Genomic DNA, 12,833 nt, shown 5'->3' with positions numbered 1-12,833 from the left:
CCTCTAGTACTATGTTGAATAGCAGTGGTGATAGTGGACATCCCTGCCGTGTTCCTGACCTTAGCAGAAAAGCTTTCAGTTTTTCTCCATTGAGAATGATATTTGCGGTGGGTTTTTCATAGATGGCTTTGATGATATTGAGGTATGTGCCCTCTGTCCCTACACTTTGAAGAGTTTTGATCAGGAAGGGATGCTGTACTTTGTCAAATGCTTTTTCAGCATCTATTGAGAGTATCATATGGTTCTTGTTCTTACTTTTATTGATGTGTTGTATCACATTGACTGATTTGCGGATGTTGAACCAAACTTGCATCCCTGGAATAAATCCCACTTGGTCGTGGTGAATAATCTTTTTAATGTACGGTTGAATCCTATTGGCTAGTATTTTGTTGAGTATTTTCGCATCTGTGTTCATCAAGGATATTGGTCTATAGCTCTCTTTTTTGGTGGGATCCTTGTCTGGTTTTGGGATCAAGGTGATGCTGGCCTCATAAAATGAGTTTGGAAGTTTTCCTTCCATTTCTATTTTTTGGAACAGTTTCAGGAGAATAGGAATTAGTTCTTCTTTAAATGTTTGGTAGAATTCCCCCGGGAAGCCATCTGGCCCTGGGCTTTTGTTTGTTTGGAGATTTTTAATGACTGTTTCAATCTCCTTACTGGTTATGGGTCTGTTCAGGCTTTCTATTTCTTCCTGGTTCAGTTGTGGTAGTTTATATGTTTCTAGGAATGCATCCATTTCTTCCAGATTGTCAAATTTATTGCCGTAGAGTTGCTCATAGTATGTTCTTATAATAGTTTGTATTTCTTTGGTGTTAGTTGTGATCTCTCCTCTTTCATTCATGATTTTATTTATTTGGGTCCTTTCTCTTTTCTTTTTGATAAGTCGGGCCAGGGGTTTATCAATTTTATTAATTCTTTCAAAGAACCAGCTCCTAGTTTCTTGATTTGTTCTATTGTTTTTTTGGTTTCTATTTCATTGATTTCTGCTCTGATTCTTATGATTTCTCTTCTCCTGCTAGGCTTAGGGTTTCTTTCTTGTTCTTTCTCCAGCTCCTTTAGGTGTAGGGTTAGATAGTGTACCTGAGACCTTTCTTGTTTCTTGAGAAAGGCTTGTACCGCTATATATTTTCCTCTCAGGACTGCCTTTGTTGTGTCCCACAGATTTTGAACCGTTGTATTTTCATTATCATTTGTTTCCATGATTTTTTTCAATTCTTCTTTAATTTCCCGGTTGACCCATTCATTCTTTAGAAGGATGCTGTTTAGTCTCCATGTATTTTGGTTCTTTTCAAACTTCCTTTTGTGGTTGAGTTCTAGCTTTAGAGCATTGTGGTCTGAAAATATGCAGGGAATGATCCCAATCTTTTGATACCGGTTGAGTCCTGATTTAGGACCGAGGATGTGATCTATTCTGTAGAATGTTCCATGTGCACTAGAGAAGAATGTGTATTCTGTTGCTTTGGGATGAAATGTTCTGAATATATCTGTGATGTCCATCTGGTCCAGTGTGTCATTTAAGGCCTTTATTTCCTTGCTGATCTTTTGCTTGGATGATCTGTCCATTTAAGTGAGGGGAGTGTTAAAGTCCCCTACTATTATTGTATTGTTGTTGATGTGTTTCTTTGATTTTGTTATTAATTGGTTTATATAGTTGGCTGCTCCCACGTTGGGGGCATAGATATTTAAAATTGTTAAATCTTCTTGTTGGACAGACCCTTTGAGTATGATATAGTGTCCTTCCTCATCTCTTATTATAGTCTTTGGCTTAAAATCTAATTGATCTGATATAAGGATTGCCACTCCTGCTTTCTTCTGATGTCCATTAGCATGGTAAATTCTTTTCCACCCCCTCACTTTAAATCTGGAGGTGTCTTCGGGCTTAACATGAGTTTCTTGGAGGCAACATATAGATGGGTTTTGTTTTTTTATCCATTCTGATACCCTGTGTCTTTTGACAGGGGCATTTAGCCCATTAACATTCAGGGTAACTATTGAGAGATATGAATTTAGTGCCATTGTTTTGCCTGTAAGGTGACTGTTACTGTATATGGTCTCTGTTCCTTTCTGATCTACCACTTGTAGGCTCTCTCTTTGCTTAGAAGACCCCTTTCAAGATTTCCTGTAGAGCTGGTTTGGTGTTTGCAAATTCTTTCAGTTTTTGTTTGTCCTGAAAGCTTTTAATCTCTCCTTCTATTTTCAATGATAGCCTAGCCAGATATAGTATTCTGGGCTGCATGTTTTTCTCATTTAGTGCTCTGAAAATATCATGCCAGCTCTTTCTGGCCTGCCAGGTCTCTGTGGATAAGTCAGCTGCCAATCTAATATTTTTACCATTGTATGTTACAGACTTCTTTTCCCGGGCTGCTTTCAGGATTTTCTCTTTGTCACTGAGACTTGTAAATTTTACTATTAGGTGACGGGGTGTGGGCCTATTCTTATTGATTTTGAGGGGTGTTCTCTGAACCTCCTGAATTTTGATGCTCGTTGCCTTTGCCATATTGGGGAAATTCTCCCCAATAATTCTCTCTAGTATACCTTCTGCTCCCCTCTCTCTTTCTTCTTCTTCTGGAATCCCAATTATTCTAATGTTGTTTCTTCTTATGGTGTCACTTATCTCTCGAATTCTCCCCTCGTGGTCCAGTAGCTGTTTGTCCCTCTTTTGCTCAGCTTCTTTATTCTCTGTCATTTGGTCTTCTATATCACTAATTCTTTCTTCTGCCTCATTTATCCTAGCAGTGAGAGCCTCCATTTTTGATTGCACCTCATTAATAGCTTTTTTGTTTTCAACTTGGTTAGATTTTAGTTCTTTTATTTCTCCAGAAAGGGCTTTTATATCTCTCGAGAGGGTTTCTCTAATATCTTCCATGCCTTTTTCGAGCCTGGCTAGAACCTTGAGAATCGTCATTTTGAACTCTAGATCTGACATATTACCAATGTCTGTATTGATTAGGTCCCTAGCCTTCGGTACTGCCTCTTGTTCTTTTTTTTGTGTTGAATTTTTCCGTCTTGTCATTTTGTCCAGAGAAGAGTATATGAAGGGGCAAGTAAAATACTAAAAGGGTGGCAACAACCCTAGGAAAATATGCTTTAACCAAATTAGAGGGGATCCCAAATCGTGAGGGGGGAGAAAGGGGATAAATAGAGGTTCTTAAAGGAAGATAGAAAAAAAAGAAAAAAAAAAAGAAAAAAGAAAGAAAAAAAAAAGAAAAGAATTTTAAAAAAAGAAAACACCTTTCAGAAAGTGGTTGTTTTTCTGTTTCCAGAATTGTTGTTCTTCTTCTCTTCGATCTGCCGATGGATTTTCAGGTGTTTGCAATCTTTAGATAAGCTATCTTGCTGATCTCCGGCTAGCTGAAGTAGTCTCGGCCTGCTACTTCTCTGCCATCTTGACTCCTCCCTGGAAACCAATTTTTGAGGCTTTTGTTCTTTGGTGGCTTTTTCTGGCATTTTGGAGGTTAACTGGAAAGTAGACTGCACCCAGACCTCTCTCGCAGAAAGAAGCCTCAGTCTGCTCCCCTCTATGGTCCAGAACACAAAGGCCCCCCCCAAACTCTGTTGAACTGTGCAACCTCCCATAGGCAGTGCATGTCCCCAGCCACTGTCTCAGGGGTCACCCAAATCGCCTGCTTGTACATCCTTGTGCCACTAAAACAGAGAGTTATATTGGTCCAGGGAGCCCCCTTCTTGTGGCTGCTTTTACTGGGACTGCTGTGTGGATTCCAGACCTCACAGTTGTGCTGATTGCTTCAGGCTGGACTAAGAATGTCCAAACCCTCAGCCAGTCCTAGATACTGCCAGTTAGCACCCATATGGAGTTTTAGCAGACACAGGCGGGGAGTGTGGTTCAGTCCCCAGTTGTGCAGTGTGCAGAGTGCAAAAGGCTTTATCTATAGAGAGTGTAGGCTGGTACCCACACCAGACTCCCTCATGCAGGGGTGGGAGTGAGCCCAGCCAAGTGGTGGTGCAAGCTGCACAATCCCAGGGGCTCAGGGGCCAGGAACTGGAGGCTCTGCTGCACTTTGTCTGTCATGAGTGGTCACTGGCTGTGGTTATGCTGAATCTGTGGGCTTAGGCCTGTGCCCATGACCCCCGATTCCACCAGTTGCCCCATAAGATTTTTGCTCTTTTTGAGTGCTTTTAACCAGACTCCAAGTTAGCAGTGGTCCCCAATCACAGCACACTTTCATATTGGCATATTGCTTTCCAATTTGTGGCTTCTGGCGGCTCCCTCCCTCTTCTGTTAGCCTCTGATATCAGTCCAACATTCTCACCCCACTTTACCTCTCCACTAGTATCTTCTGTCCCCATAAAGATCCAGAAGTGTATAATCCTACATCTCAGGCTGATTTCATGGGTGTTCAGAATGTTCTGATAGATACATTCAGCTCACATTAGGGGACCTGTTGAAATAGGGTATCCTACTTCTCCACCATCTGGCCCCTCCATTTGGCTGTTTCTTACAAATTTAAATGTAATATTACTATATAATTCAACAATCTCAATTCTAGGTATTTAGCTAAATAAGTTGAAAATTTACATCTATACAAAAATTAATAGTTTTATTAATAATTGCCAAATCTTGGCAGGAACCAAGGTGTCCTACAGTAGATGAGGATAAATAAGCTGTGGTACATCTAGATAATGGAATATTCTTCAGTAGTAAAAAGAAATCAGGCATCAAGCCATGAAAAGACATGGAGAAAACTTCTATGAATATTGTTTAGTAAAAGAGGCTGGCTGGAAATGTTCCATAATATATGATTCCAACTGTATGATGTTCTGAAAAAGACAAAACAATTGAAATAGTAAAAAGGTCAGGGATACCCAGGAGGGTTTAGAAAGAGAGGGGCTGAGAATGATGAATAGGTGTAGTATAGTAAAACTATTCTGTATGGTACTATAACTGTGTAGATATGACCTTATGAATATGTTAAGACCCAAAGAAATGTAAAAAACAAAAAGTGAACCCTAATGTAAACTATGGGCTTTTATTGCTGATAATTTATCAGTATTGGTTAATCAATTGTAACAATTGTTCCACACTAATTCAAGATGTGAATCATAGGTTAATCTGTGGTGGCAAGGAATACATGGAAATTCTCTGTACTTTGTGCTCAATTTTTCTGGTCTAAAAAATAAGTTTATTAAAAAGAAAAAAATCCCTTTCCAGAAAACTGTAAATGTATTTGAGTTAATGAGTTATTATAAAACATAGTGAACTTATATTTATATATATAACACAGGCCATATAATTTGTTTTGTCATGTTTTCATTGATTTTGATTTTGTGACACTAAAATTGTAATTGAAAGAATAAATTCCAAGGAAAATAATTGAAATTGAATGATCAATCAGGAATTATCAGTTAAGTCTTGCTAATTGCTTAATTATATTCCATTTCAATGTCAAGCCAATATTCAGATTCAAATGTGAAATATATCTATGTAGTTTTTACAATTGTAATTAGGGCACCATCCATTTCTTTCATGAGAACCAAAGGAAAGAGAAGTTTTAGTAACCAGCCTATCAATTTAGGTTACATATTTTCCTTAAGAAATTTAGCAGTCAGTTCTTTGAAGGCTGATCTCGTCTTTCACTTTGATGTTTAAAGCTAGTCACACTTCTGACCAATATAATGTCAGGATGGAAGAAGTTCTCATGTGTAAGGAAATGATCTTTTTCAATCTCGGCAAACAAATTTCTGCATTTGCTATTTTGGAGATATTAGTCCCGGTGCCAAAGGTCACTTTTTACCAATGTTAATAGATTATTTATTTTTTCACCTAAAGAATTGAAGTTTGAGGCTGAAACAGATGCAAGAAACCATTCTGACATCAGTTTGTTTTTATAGCTTAGAAAGAGAAGATGATGAAACTGGTCGAAACACCACAAAATATGTCTTCATATTGGAACCCTGTGTGCCAAGAGCATCATTAGGACTGAATAATGGACAATGAAGGTACTGTCAGCCTCAAGTATAAGGGCAAAAGTGCATGCATAATGTTGCTTTGTTTACACAGATGTTCCTTGGAAGACATTTCATATAATAAAATAAGTTGCAACACTTATCTGTGTTCATTTTTTTGGAATAAAGCTGCTTAAAGCTGCTTGGTTATGACTATTTCAAAATGAAATGCTTTTGATGACACTAAACAGATGACAGCACTTTTGGTTTCTCTGCATTGTGCTTCTGAGGGATGCACTAAATGAAAAAAAGTGATCAGAGCAAAGTGGTCACCAAGTTTATTAATCAAATATCAGGAAAAATTATTCCTCTGACTTGTATAACAATACTGACTCATGTAACAGCCAAGTGATGGCAAACTGTGCACCATCACAAGTTAGCATATGAAGGGACCATCTGTAGGAGGTTGATGCTTCTCTGACTGGGCTGACTCATCAGAACTTTATTAAACACAACTAATGCTATAATATTTAATTTGAATAGTGGATCTCACCATTTTTGCATCTGCTCTCTTAAAGCCAGTGATCATATTTCCAAGAGTTTGTAATTTTCCATTTAAAATCCTGTGGTGTAGTTTATTCGTCTTCCTCACTTTTTTCACCAACAGTAGCCTTGAGTGGTTCCAATTTCTCAGTCAGCTCTCTCTAGTGGTAGTTTAAACATTTATTTACTTTACTTCCTGATTGACTGGTTAAAGTTATAGAGGAGTTGCCTAGAAGAAAATATCACTGGCAAATCTGAAATGTATCTGCCTCAGAGCATGGACGTATGCACAGCACTTCCAACAGTCAACAAGTAGCCATAACGTATAATGTTAAAAAATATGAGAATGAGAAAGCACACAGATATATAGGGGAAAAGTGTTCCATAAGAGAATGGTAAGTAATAAGTAAAAAAAGAGGAAAACCAGGTAAGTTAAGGTGGAATCAGTTTCTTCATTGCAGGTGCTCTCAGAATCTTAAGCAGGCTAATGTAAATCAGGAAAGTCCAAGATGTGGGAGGCCGCAATAAGGCTTGCGACAAGGACCAAACCAGGCCCTGACTTGTGCTTCTTTTAAAGTCTGACTAACCTAACAAAAGGTTTAGGACGGAAAAGTTGAGTAGCACTGAGAAAGGGTCTGTGCTATGTGTTGTGCGCTCGCCTACGTGACTTCGCACATGCTTGCTAAACAAATGAGAACAATTCGGTTGGGTCAAAAGTTCGTTGCTGATCCTTGCTGCCCCAGTACTGCTCATAAATTACTTTCAGGTTTGCTGTATCAATACAGAACAATTGTATTGGCATCAGCTGTTTGGCGTCACGAGGTCTTGCTTATAGTTAAATGTGAAATTTATTATGGGAACTTGTGGTTATTTAACTAGGCACAGGTGTATTGCTTCTCCTATTACTATATATATGGCCTTAGTGCTTTGAATAAACTTAGCACTGTTGGACATCCTCCTCTGTGCTCCTTCTGCCCCCATCTCTTTATCTCTTAAGTTCTTTTCACCATCCTCCTACCCTCACACTCCTGGTCGATTTGTTGCGCTGGCCGTGACACCAAGACAAACAACAGTAAGTGAAATTCTCTAGACTTATATTACCTTCACGTGGATGCTTCCAATGGATGAGCATTCTTCAGAACACACTTTAGAAAATGCAGTACAAAATAAAGTACTGAAATAAAGACAAAATAGTATTCAGGTTAAGTCCTTCAGAAGTCCATAGGAAGAGACTATCCTTTACTTAAGGGAGAAATTAAGGAAGGCTTTATTGAGACTATGACATTATAGCTAGTTCTTGAACTGAGGGTAAAATAAGGATAAGGATAGCTCTAGTCAGAGAGAAAGCATGAGAAAAAAAAAAATGAAGACATGAAAGTGCATATGTTTTTTAAAGAGTAATTTTTGCATTTATGTCCAGAAAGTCTTGGAGAATGATGGGGCATTTACCAATGATGGAAAAGAAGAAAATTGAACATTTGTTAGGAAAAAGATGGAAAATGAAGGGAGTGGTATGCAGACGATAGATGTAAGGAGTTCTTTTGTACTTGCTAAATGCGTGATAAAGTTCTTAATGAAGCTTCTGAGAGAAAATCGGAAATCTGATCCTGGAGATCAGAAGAAAGTCCAGAGATAATAAAGATTTGTGGGATCTTCTCCTATAGGCAATATCCCAAAATATGAGAATAAAGTAGCCTATTGGAGATCAGCCATTGGTGACATGACTCCTTATATTTCAGGAGCGAATTACTTGATAAAGTTATCAAAATAATGTTCATCTTTATAGTGACAGAGAATGAGATTCTGAGCCTCATTTATGTAGGCTTCTTAAAGATGAAACGACTCTGTTTATATCATATAACATGTAGCATGGTCAAATGGTGCACCCTCAAAAAATTATAGTAAAATTTAATCCTAATCTCTTTTTTCTCAGCCATCTTTCACAGCATTAGAAAGAAAACAGGTCTACCTTCTCTGGACTGACAAATGACTAGAAGTATTAATCTACATTATTTCACAATGGATTGGTTGAATAGTAAGGGATATGGAAAGGACAGGATTGAAAGACTAGTGACAAGAAAGTCTGGGAAAGAGGTGAGTGGATAGATCTATCAAAATGAGCATAGACTTTGAAATTTGCATCCATACAAGTTATCTACTGCTATGCACTTAATAACTCCCCCCAAATTTAGTGGCTTAAAACAATAATCCAGTAATGGTGTAGATGGGTCCCCTGCTTCATGGTCTCATAAGGTTGCAAACAAGGTGTCAGCCAGGGCTGCAGTCTCAAATGAAGGCTCACTCAGAAAAGGATCCCTTTCAGTTTCACTTAACATGGTGGCTGGCAAGATTCAGTTTCTGAATCTGAAGGTCTCAATTCCTCACTGGATTATGGCTGGAGTCCACCCTTTATTGCTGAGCAAGTAGGCCTCTCCATAAAGATGAGAATAAGAGAGAGAATGCCAGCAGGAGAGAAGTCACAGCCTTAATCACCTAATCTTGGAAGTAGTATATCATCACTTTTGCTATATTCAATTTCTAGCAGTAAGTCACTAGATCCAGCCCACACTCAAGGAGAGAGGTTTACACAAGGACATAAATATCCAGATGTCATGTGGATCTATTTTGGAAGGCTGTGTACCATAACATTTCCTGTGAAGACCTATTAATGGAAACCCACCACACAGGGGGCCTTCAATAATCAGGTGGATAATGGTGTGCTCTGTGGATGTCCGTCAGCATCTTCCCCCAGCTCTGCTGTGTCCATGGTGATAAGGAAGGAGACTATTCCAGGGCTCAATAACACACAATTCCTACCATGACTGACTTGGCTACCACTGCTATATAATCTACCAACACCAGAGAAAAGCACTTCAGCCTCAAATATGGAAGAGTTCTCCAGGAGGAACAACCAGCTACCTAGCTGTAGGTTGATTACATTGGATCTATTTCATCATGAAAGAGGATTTCATCCATCCTCACTGGATGTTAATTTTACAAATCAGTTTTTAGGTAGCAGAACTTACAGTAGAAGATAACTTAGTATAAGAAGTCTTAAAAGGGGACAAGATGGCGGGGGAGTAGGAGGAGGCACCTTTTCAACCTGTACCCTAAAGTGAGCTGATTACTTACCAAGGAACTCCGATCACCCATGAAATCAGCCTGAGATCAGCATTGTACACGTCTGGATCTCTACAGGGGCAGAAGACGCCAGTGGGCAGGTAAAGCGGAATGGGAACAGTGGACTGATATCCGAAGATAAACAAAAGGGGGGAGGGAGCCACCAGAGGCGACCAGTTGGAAAGTAATACCCCAATCCGAGAGTGTCCTGCTCTGTGGACCAGCATTAACTTGGAGACTGGTTGAAAGCACTCAAAAAAGAGCAAAGGATCACGGGGGGTGGGGGAGTGTAGGAATTGGGCGGCTAGGGACAGGGGCTTAAGTCCCCAGTCCCAGGACAGCCTCCCCTGGTGCTCATCGAGAGAGAGTGCGGCGGAGAAACCAGGTCTTGGTCCCTAAACTGCCAGCACGCTCGAGAATGTGTGGGTTCTGGCTCTTGTGAGGGAATGGGAGCCAGGCTAGAGGGCAGAACGCGTGAGCCCTGCTACAGAGCCTGATATATGAGCACGAGTCCCTCATAATCCCCTGAGAGAGTTACAAAGGCCCAGCTGGCACTCTTTGACCGGCACCATTGTTTCAGAGCCTAAGATGCATCTCCCAATCCCTCCCCTGACAGAGGTGTGCAAAAGCCCAGCCTGTTGCTTTCGGACCTGCGCCCCGTTCTCAGTGCCTGAGACGTGCACATGCGACCCATAGCTGCCCCTGAAAGAGGTGTGCACAAGCCGGGCACTCTTAGAGCCAGAAAGACCAGGCACTCCCAGCCCAGGCCAGTGGGAAAATCTCAGTGTGCGATCGCTGTTTGGATAGTCTGGCAGTCTGGAGCTCCCGCTGCCGTGGTTTTGGGTACAAGCAAAAGATCCTGCTTCACCAGGGACCGCGACTCTGAACCTGCTCTGCCAGCAGCAAAGGGGGAACTCATCTGAGCTCTGCAGCCAGACTGAGGCTTCTCTCTGAGAGGGAGGTCAGGATGCAGTCTGTTTTCCTCTAAAACTACAAAAACCATTAAAAGCAGTCAAGGTGAGAGAAAAAAAAAAAAAGTGAACAAACATAAAAACCGCCAGAGAACAAAAGCCTGAAAAAAAACCAGTTTCCTCAGAGCCCACCCCCTTGAGGGGGATGGGGGGACTTAACTCAGGGAACATCATTGACTGAACGTGGCAGGCCCCTCCCCCAGAAAACAAACCAAGAAAAAAAAAAAAAGCCTGCAAGAGAACAACCACCACTACTTCATAGAACAACTTTTATTTTCAACTCGTTCCCACAATTCTGGTTCATTTTTTTTAATAGATAATTTTTTAACCTATTTACCATCACAGTGAGATGTCCAGTACATCAAATTCCATAATAACCTTCTAACCTGAACTTTTTGATACATACACCTGTGTTTTTCTTTTACATTTCTATTTTTTGAATTTCTTTTTTTTTAAATTTTAGTTTAGTTTAGTTTATTACTTTTTATTTTTATTTTCTAATATTCATATAGAGTTAAACTTCAAAGTAATCCCCTTTCCCCAATCAATACTACCCCTATAGGTAAACCAATTTTTAATCCCCCTTTATCTTAGGAAAGTTGAGTCCTTTAACAAAGATATCAAGATACATTGAGAAAGAATCAAAACAACCTTCCTCGCCTACACTGAGAATTTATGACCACTCTCCCATCTTTTTCTTCCACCACTGTTTCTGTGTTTTTGTGTTTGTCCTGATAGTATATAAACCTTATACTTGGGCTTCTTTTTGATGAGGTTCTTCCTTTATTTGTGTGTGTATATATATATATATATATATGTGTGTGTATATATATATACACATATATATATATTCTTCTCATGTCATATACTTTTTTTAAATTTTTTTATTTTTTATAAACATATGTTTTTATCCCCAGGGGTACAAGTCTGTGAATCACCAGGTTTACACACTTCACAGCACTCACCAAAGCACATACCCTCCCCAATGTCCATAATCCCACCCCCTTCTCCCAAAACCCCTCCCCCCTCATGTCATATACTTTTATCAGTCTTTTTGTTTGTCTGCTTTTGTTTACATACTTCATAAATCGTACATTGGGGCCCATTTGGGCTGAACGTTCTCTTTCATCTTCCCTTTCTTTCCTGTCTCTCTCTCTCTCTCTTTTTTTCTTTTTCTTTCCTTTCGTCTCTTGTTTGGGTGGGGAATCCTGATTGCTCAGAAGTGTTCCAAGGTGCACCTTGACAGCACCACGGTCGATACATCCAGCTACATCTGTTCAGTCATCTCTCACCAAAATGACTAGGAGGAGGAATGCCCAACAGAAGAAAAACACAGAGGATGGACCTTCTGGAACAGAGCTAATGGCTATCAACATAGACAATATGTCAGAAAGAGAATTCAGGCTAACAATTATCCAGGCAATAGCTAGGTTGGAGAAAGCCATGGATGACCAAACAGAATTGATTAGGGCCGAACTGAAAGCGACCAGACAGGATGTTTACAATGTTAGGGCTGAGCTGAAAGCTACCAGGAATGAACTTCACAATGCTCTCAATGAGTTCCAATCTAATCTAAATTCTCTCAAAGCTAGGGTAACTGAGACAGATGATAGAACTAGTGATCTGGAGGACAAACAGATAGAGAGAAAGGATCAGGAGGAAGCCTGGAACAAACAGCTTAGAAGCCATGAAAACAGAATCAGGGAAATAAATGATGCCATGAAAAGTTCCAACATCAGAATTATTGGAATCCCTGAAGGGGAGGAGAAAGAAAGAAGTCTAGACGATATAGTGCAACAAGTTCTTCATGAAAATTTTCCCAATCTTGAGAATGGAACCAGAATTCATGTTATAGAGGCTGAAAGGTCTCAACCCAAGATTATACATTCCAAAAAATCACCAAGGCACCTGATAGTCAAATTGAGGAATAATTGTAGGTATAATCTCTTGAAAGCCGCTAGGACAAAGAGGCTCCTTACAGAGGAAAGCCCATCAGAATAACGTCAGACCTGTCCACAGAGAACTGGCAAGCCAGAAAGGGCTGGCAAGACATATTGAGGACATTAAATGAGAAGAACTAGCAGCCAAGAATACTTTATCCAGCAAGACTGACATTCAAAATGGATGGAGAGATAAAGAGTTTCCAAGACTGGAAAGGCTTAAAAGACTATGCAACCACCAAGCCAATACTTCAGGAAATATTAAGGGAGGTTCTATAAAAGAGGAAAAATCCTAAGAATAACATTGAACAGAAATATAGAGACAATCTACAGAAAGAAATACTTCAAAGGTAAC

Source organism: Mustela nigripes, chromosome 3 (genome assembly GCF_022355385.1).
Source record: "Mustela nigripes isolate SB6536 chromosome 3, MUSNIG.SB6536, whole genome shotgun sequence".
Lineage (NCBI taxonomy): Eukaryota > Metazoa > Chordata > Mammalia > Carnivora > Mustelidae > Mustela > Mustela nigripes.
Note: the sequence above shows the minus strand (reverse complement) of the source record.